General features: G+C 26.6%; 1 long non-coding RNA gene across 2 annotated transcripts; it reads right to left on the minus strand.

Moving 5' to 3' along the window:
- Positions 1-5,288: 5,288 nt before the first annotated feature.
- Positions 5,289-6,195, minus strand: LOC135929984 (uncharacterized). Of its 2 annotated transcripts, XR_010572691.1 has the most exons (4): positions 6,034-6,195; positions 5,858-5,990; positions 5,650-5,817; positions 5,289-5,609 (listed from the first exon to the last, which is right to left on the minus strand). It is a non-coding gene; the product is annotated as an uncharacterized LOC135929984 (long non-coding RNA). The 2 variants fall into 2 exon arrangements; XR_010572690.1 differs by having other exon boundaries at positions 5,858-6,195.
- Between the last annotated feature and the right edge of the window lie 3,001 nt (positions 6,196-9,196).

The raw sequence follows: 9,196 nt of genomic DNA on the forward strand, positions 1-9,196 counted from the left end.
TTATTTAAATGAAATAAAGAGTCCGAATTGTATGTAGCATTTTATAAATCGTGTGTAATAAACTTAAAAATATATAATTTTTTTTTATTAAAAGATCATATCTTGAATTATTTTTTTAAGTAATGAGTAGGGCTGGGAACCAATAGTAAAAACCCAATATTAACAAAATATTGTATTGGTATTGGGTCTAAAATATTGGTATTGGTTTAAACAATATTTTCTATTTCTTGTATTGGTATTGCTATTGGTATTGATTTATATTGGTTAACTATTGGTTTATATTGGTATTGGTTTAAATTCAAATTACTAAATAAAAGAATAGAAATAGTGGTTATAAAACCCTTAATTTCTAATTTTAAATAAATATGGGAAAAAAAAATCATGATACCATAAAATCAGGGCTAAGAACCAACTCTCAAAATTTTACTGAATTGAAATTCTTTTTTTAAACTAGGAATTTATTAGGTGATGTGAATATAAAAAATTTTGATTTAATCATGTATTTTTTGTATCAACAATAAATAAACGTATTGATTTTGAACCATTTTATTTATCACAAAGAACATAGTAAAATAAGTAAACTAAAAATGTAACATAACTGTCTATTTATACAAAATATAATGCAAAAGAATGATATAATTTTAATATAAGAAGAGGAAATAATTTTATGTATTTAAGAAGAATCTTGCATGCGCATCCAACTTTTTAGGCACAGGCAAGCTTGTATAGTATGTCTAGTGAACAACGTTGGTCTGTTATAACATACCGTCCTTCTGAAAAAGCACTTTTAGAGCTAGATGAGGTGGCCGGAATTGCTAGATAATCTCTGGCAATTTTTGATAATACTGGATATCTATTTTTATTTAATTGCCACCAATCTAATGGATTTGTATCATTGGAAATTGTGGCTTCATCTACGTATTTACTTATTTCTAAGTTTTTATTATTATGAGGTTTCACCTGATAAATTTTGTCATAAAAGGACAATTTTTTATTATTTTGTGCTTCATTTGTAAGTTCCGCTGAATTGTTATTATTTGTTTTATAAATATTGTATTCATTAGTAAGATATCCAATAAGAGTTTCCCTATTATTATGCTTTAATAAATGACTTGATAGTTTAAATCTTGGGTCAATCATTGTTGAAATAATAAAGAGGTGTTTATTAAAATTATAGTATTTATTAAGTTTTGTTAGGGCAGCTAAAGAAGCTGTCTTTAAAATAGCATTAGGATTATTATTATAACTCTCCACATGCTCAAAAATACTGGAATATAAAGGAATAATTGTTGAAATTGTTGGAGTATTAGCACATGAGGTCATCTCTGTAGCAAAATTAAATGGTTCCAGAAATTCTTGGTATATTTCTATATTAATCCAGGCTAAGGCACTAATATAATTTTCTTGATTGGTATTTTGTAAATGATTGGTATATGTTGTCAAATAGGGTTTGAGCAATATTGCTCTTTCAAGCATTTGGTATGTTGAATTCCAACGTGTTGGTATATCCAAAATTGGGTGAGTAAATTTTAAGTGTGGATTTTTTTCAAGATATATTTTTTAGAGTTTATTAAATTTAGATATAGAAAGTTTAAAAAATTTTTAAAAATTTCCTATTTTTTTTAAAGTTGTATTTAAGGGTTCCAATGCAGCCATGACAGCCAAATGTATAATATGGCAAAAGCATTTGCACACATTATCAAAACTATCTTTTTGTTTTAAAATTTTTAGAAATGCTAAATTATTACTTGCATTGTCTAATGTAATGCAAAAAAAATCAATTTCAAATTTTACTTTTAATACAGAATTAAAAATATTAATAGAATTATGTGCTGATTTAAAAGGAATAAAATCTAATAAATGATTATTTAATTTAAAATCATTATCAATATAATGAATTGTTATGCCCATAAAGGTTATTTTATTTGGAGAGGACCAAATGTCCATTGTTAAAGAAAATTTAGATGTAATGTTAGAAAGTACAGATTTTAAATTGATAAAAGAACTATGATAATGTTTCATAATTTCTATTTTTAGTGTTTTTCTAGAAACTAATGTTAGTAGGGTTACAATATGCTATTAAATTTTTAAAAGTGATATCCTCAACTATTGAAAAGGCTAAATTATTTTGAATGAAAAAGTTTATAATTAAATTAGCTTTATTATTTATATTATTAAGTAAAAATGATTTTATTGTCTTAATTTTTTTAATGCCAATATTTATTTGCTCACATTTCTTATATAATGTTGGGTTGATGAATTTAAGATGTGTCCATCCTGAGGTTCCAAAATTGGGAAGTGATATTTTTTTTTTAACATTTATTACAAATTGCCTTTTTTTATTATCATAAGTAGTATAAAATTCCCAGATTTTTTCTGAATTTCGTCTTTTATTAGATATTGATAATTCTTCTTGTTCATTATCGCTATTATTATTAATACCAACAGCATCTCTATTTATTAACTCTATTTGGTCTTCATTTATTATAATATCCTAAATAAATAGATAAAATTGATAGATATCATGTAAAAAATTTACTTCCATAATAAAAATAAACTATAATTATAAATAACAGAAATATTGATATCACAGTAGTATTTGGAAGAAATAACAGATGTAATCAGTTTTTGCAATGAAAGTAAAAAAAATACCACGATATAATTATCCACGATAAATCCAAATAATTATGTTATTTTTAATATTGGTATTGGTATTGGTTAAAATTGTATTTAAACAATATATCAAAACCAGTATATCTAGGTAATTGGTATTGGTTGTAAAAGCAATACCAATATTTAAATATATATTGGTTTATATTGGTATTGGTATTGTAAACCAATATTATATTGGTATTGGTCCCACCCCTAGTAATGAGTAGTCCATTACATTTTTAAATTAGTCAGTAACTAGCGTTCCTTTTTTAAAAAGGTAAGAGTAATGGTAAAGCATTTCTTTTTATAGTAACATTTACTGCAATTAAAAACTGCATACTAAAAGTGGATTTTAAAAACGCCTTTAACTCTTTAAAACGAGAACACTTTCTCCCTATTTTCTGCGACGCTTTTCCAGAATATTCTCCGTATCTTTTTGCCTCTTATAACAATTCATCTTACCTTAAATTCAACAATACAATAATTGAATCAAGGCAAGGCATTCAACAGGGTGATCCCCTTGGACCCGCCCTTTTTTGCTTAGGTATCCAGTCGATCATTGAATCGATAAATCGTGAGACAAATTTGACCCTCAATGTTTGGTATTTGGATGATGGAACCCTTGCTGGTCCATATGATTAACTCCTAAAAAGAGCGCCTATAATAAATAATCTAACCAATATTACAGGGTTGTCTCTTAATAACAACAAATGCGAATTTTATTCACCAGATGAAACCTTTATCGTTCCTCATAACTTCACACCCATTAACCTATCCAGGTTCACACATCTTGGATCTCCAATAGGCGGCAATAAAGCAATCGAATATTTCATAACAAAATTTCTCCGTAATTTCCACCTTTTACATAAAATCCTTCAAGTCCTTCCCTCCCATCAAGCTTTCTTCCTTCTCAAAAACTTTTTCTTTATCCCAAAAATCCAACACGCCTTCCGTTCTGCCCCACTTTTCTTATACCCGGAAATTCTCACCCAAATAGAATCAACAATCAAAGACTCTTTAGAAGGCATCCTTAATATAAAATTCAGCCTTAATTCTTATATGCAGGCCTCCTTACCCTCGAAATTTGGGGGTTTTGGCTTAAGATCACCCGCGTCACTCAGCCTTGCTGCCTTTTTAGCCTCAGAATCAAGCTCCCGCTTAATTATTTAATCACTTAACAATAACCCCACAGACCCCCACCTTCCCCACGCCCTAGCAATGAAAGAGAATTCCTTCTCCGCTCCAATCCCCACATAACGAAAGCAACATGACTGGGATCCTACCTTAATACGCCATTCTGTTGAATATCTAATATTGAGTGCTGCTTCTAAGGGATCCCCATCAATCCTTTCACATTTATTATCTCCCATTACAGTTGATCATCTCTCTCTCCCACAATTGCAAGTTCCACAACTTTTGCCTTCCCTATCGGGCTATGAATGGTTAGAAACTTTGCCCAGCTCAAACTTAGGACTTCTCTTAACAAACGAAATATTACGCATAACAATAGGTCTCCGTCTTGGTTGTAAAATACTGGCCAACTCCACATGTACATTATGTTCTCAACCCGTTGATTGTTTTGGACATCATCCTCTTCATTGTCGATTCTCTAAAGGTAGACATTCTCGACACAGTGCAGTTAACGGCACCATTCTCTGTGCTCTACGCTCAGCTCAAATTCCAGCAACCCTGTGGCCTCTCAACCGAGAATAATATACGGTCAGATGGGCTGACATTAATACCATGGAGTATTGGAATTCCATTAGCATGTGACTATACTTGCATTGACCGATTTGCTCCCTCCTTTAATAACAACTCATTCATATGAGCTGAAAACTCTAAAATTAATAAATACACTTCCCTAACCAATTGCAATCTCATACCAATCGTATCCGACACAACCGATTTTTTTTGGCAATCATGCCCTAACCTTCTTCAAATCCCTTGGTAAAAAAATCTGCACCATCATTGGTGACTCGTAGGAAGGCTTCTATCTCAGACAGCGCATATCTAACTGCATTGCCATCCACGATACAATTTACTATACTAATTTTTTTTTTTTATTATACAGTTTTTTATATAGATTTTAATTTACAAATAGTTTACATGATATTTTTAATAAACTAACTTATACATAAAAAAAATAAAATAAATAAATAAAGTAAATTATAATATTTATTATTTTTTTTTATAATTTCATCGAAATTAGGTAATTTATTAAGTGCATATATTGTTTAAAAATCAACTTTTGTTTCCATTTTAAGTTTTAATAAAATTATTCTTTTCTTTAATTAATAATTTTAATTTCATCAAAATTAGGTAATTTATTAAGTGCACATATTGTTTAAAAATCAACTTTTGTTTCCATTTTAAGTTTTATTAAAATTATTCTTTTCTTTATAATAATATTTTCTTAATTGAATTATCCTTTTCAACAGTGTATTAATCAATATGTAACTTTTTTTAAATTACCTTTTACAATTTTACTTTAATTAACTTTATATATTTCTTTTATTTTCAATTTAATATCACTAATATATCAATTAGAAGATATATTTATTTTCATTAAACAGGGTTTTACCTGGGGCACCATGACATTTACTTCAAGTAATAATATAAAATGGTTTTTGGTGCACTTTATTAAACTAAACAATCATTCATTCTCGATATAATTGATATTATATACATCTAATATAATTTGAATATCATAAATAAAAAGATATCTTAAGTTAATAAATAATACAAGGTTAACTTTCAATCAGTCAAATTATATATAATACAAAAAGGTTATGCATTTATTCAAAAATATTATTTGATTTGAATAACATACATTCAACATATTTAAATAGTTTGTAACAAGTTTTGTGACCACTTATTGCACAGATATGCCCATTTAAATATAATCACTGACCATAATGCCATGGAAAAAAAATTTTCTCCTTTGATAAACATAATTGCTAAAATATATATTATGATTATTTAAAAAATATATAATACTTTGTTTATAATGAATTCCAAAAATAATGAAGATAACTACAGAGATTAAAGCAAAAAACATTCCCACAATTCCTAAATATTTTGAATATAATATAAAATTATGCCATGTTATCTCTTTTTTTTTTGCTTGAATTATTATAAGATCCATGCATATAAGTGCATAAAAAGCTAATTAGGGGTTATTTTTCATATGTGGACAATATATTACCTGAATATAAAGCATATAAAGAAGTCCCATAATTTTGAAAAAAAAATGCAAACACAATAGATGCTGATATTCCAACGCACACACCAAATATAGTAAAAGCTAAATATATTTTGGGATACATCTAAGCCTTTATCTAACCCATAAATAGCAAAGAATGTTTAAGCTTCGTTTAATACTGTCTATAGCTAAAATCGTAGGATTGATTAGCTCGTAACCTGTCATATAGAAAGACACTCGTCATTCGTTAAGCGAATCGCCCTTTCATGTTGTTATAAACAATAGTGCTTCGCTAGATTATTCTCACGGCCATCAAACTGGATGAAAAAAAATATTCATCCACTAATTTTTGGTCAGGCTGCAGTTACCTGTGCTGTCACGTGGGCACATAAAGATTAGACTTGTAAAAAGATAGAGAAAAGATCCTACGCTTACAAAATTTTTATTTTTTTTGCAATGGATTTAGAACAGTTAAATTTAATTTTTACTGAATTGAAGCAAAATAGGCTTACAACCATGTTCATGTGAGAGATAAGTACTGAGGCGTTTTGTTTTATAAAAATATTCTAATATAACATTTCTATTGAATACAGATCTTCCTAATGAATGAAATTTAATATATCGTCGTTTTATAATTGGAATGCTCAACTTACGGAAATGTTTAAAATGAGAAAATCAACATTAAAGTTTAATCAAATATAGGAAAAACTTATCAATCTATTTTAAAAATTTCACAAATAATTTATCATATTATTAATTAATTATAATCTAAAAAATTTTTCTCAAAATATTTAAATATATTTGATAAAATCAAAATGCAAGTGAAGCAAACATAACACTTTATGATTTTTTTTAATGTTCAAAATGCTCAATTAACATTTCTTTTAGTAGAATTGAAATTAACACAATATTTTTTTCCTAATTTTTTCTTTTACAATTAATAAAATGAATAAAAATAATATTTAATTAATAATTTTTTCCATATATTATCTATCAGTTCTAGGCAAAAACTATAACATTGTTCTAATATTATTTTTACCTTTTCAAGGAATCAAATAAGTTCGAATTTTGGTATAATTATTTTTAAAGAAATAACTAATCCGTTTATTACTTATATCAAGTGCTTGTTTTAAAAATTGTCTAAAAACTCTAACCTTAACATTCTCCACTTCAAAAAATATAAGTATGAATACAGTTTTTATAATTTGAAGAATCCTTAGTCCATCTAATACATGAAATCCTAACAATAAATTTGATATAGAAAGGTCCCTTAACTTCATCAGCTAAGCTCAAAAAAGCCTCATGAATAATTTTACTCTGTTCTGCATTAACTTTTTATGACATTGAAATATACATTTATTGTAATGATCATTCTGAGCCATCCTTGCTCTTTTTTAAAATCACCTTTAATATTGATATAGGTCTCACCAATTTCCCTTAGTCTTACTTTTTCTTTCATTTGCTTTACTTCTAGAAGTTGAAGGGCATGTTAAAATAAAAATAATACGATTCCTTAATTCAATTTTTAAATCTATATTTAATGAGCAAGTAGTGTTTAATAATTTATTTAAATTATGAGCAAGTAGATTATTAAAATATTGTGAAAAATTTTACATATAATTATTAAGTTTCTTTATTTTATTTTAAAAAAAGACATTAAAACCGTTACTGACTATTCGAAAAAATAACGGGTTACTCATTACTTAAAAAATTAAATATTATATACAAATAAAATATTTTTTTTACTACAATAAATAATATAAATAAAACTATAAAAAAGAATATATAAGATAAGATCTTTTTATATAAATACAAAAATAATATTGTGATATTTCTCACTTTTTTAAAACAAAGATAAACTCTTTCAACGCAAATTTCTTATTTTAAAATATTTTATTTCAACTCTTTTTCTATTAATTTACTTCCACACTTTGTATTTTCGATAATAATTTTCTTATTAAAAAAATAAACTTACTTCAACTCCTTTTCTTTTAATTTACTACAACTCTTTGTCTTTTCAATAATAATAATAATTATTTTTTTTTACAACCCTTTTTTTTATCCTTTATTAATTTTATTTTTAAAAAATTTAATCAAAAAAATATAATGAATGAAAAACAATATTTTTTCTTTTTTCAACAACTTTAAAAAAAAATAATAATTATTATTATTAAAAAGACAAAGAGTTGTAGAAAATTAAAAGAAAAGGAGTTGAAGTAAGTTTTTTTTTTTAATAAGAAAATTATTATCGAAAATACAAAGTGTGGAAGTAAATTAATAGAAAAAGAGTTGAAATAAAATATTTTAAAATAAGAAATTTGCGTTGAAAGAGTTGATCTTTGTTTTAAAAAAGTGAGAAATATCACATTGGTGCCGTGACCTAAGCCCAAGTGTCGTAAATTATTGAATAAATTTTAAATAGTTGAATTTGAACAAAATATACAAGAGAACCCAAGTGTTGTAAATTATTGAATAAATTTTAAAGAGTTGAAGTTGAACAGAATATACAAGTAAACCGAAGTGTTGTAAATTATTGAATAAATTTTAAAGAGTTGAATTTGAACAGATGTTGAGAAATTATATTGTAATTTTATTAAAGGTTGTTATATTGTAATAACAGGTTGTAATAATAAATTGGCATAAAACAGAGTTGTTTTAGAAGGAAATTGTTGATTAATTGATATTAAATAAAATTAGAGAAGAGATTTGAAACGAATTTAGCGTAGAAAAAATTTTGAGTTGAATATATGTATAAGTGTATATTTGCAGTATTTACGTTATTAATACTGTCTTATTTATTAACACTACAAGTTATTAAAATATTTATTTTAAAGGTGATTGTCAATTTTTTGTGAGATGAAAAGTTTTAAATTTATAAAATACTGGGAGGTACAATATAATATTATTGGAGCGTTGCTAGTATTAGGTATATGGATGTGTAGTTTAATCCTAGGAAGGAGAACTAGGCGCAATCGAAGTGTTATGATCAAGGGGCAGACTTTGACAATAGAAGGAAATAATGGAGAGGAGGATGTGATGGGAAAGGTAACGTGGTTACCAGTGCAAGGAATTAATAAAGGGTTGGACTGATAGTGAAATATTAGGTTTATCAGAAAATAATTTAATAATATAGATGTTCTGATGGGGATGTATATGGAAAATATGGGTATAGAAATCAAGTGTTGAGGTCATATGGGGACAGAGAAAATCTGTTGAAAAATAGAACGGAGATGAAACCGAGATTTAATTCTCGAGGGAGGGGAGACGTAACTTGTTATAATTGTGGTGGACAAGGACATATGGTCAGGGATTGTCAGGAAACAAAGGTGTTTTGGGTGCGGC

This window comes from Gordionus sp. m RMFG-2023, chromosome 5 (genome assembly GCF_954871325.1).
Source record: "Gordionus sp. m RMFG-2023 chromosome 5, tfGorSpeb1-WG-v2, whole genome shotgun sequence".
NCBI lineage: Eukaryota > Metazoa > Nematomorpha > Gordioida > Chordodea > Parachordodidae > Gordionus > Gordionus sp. m RMFG-2023.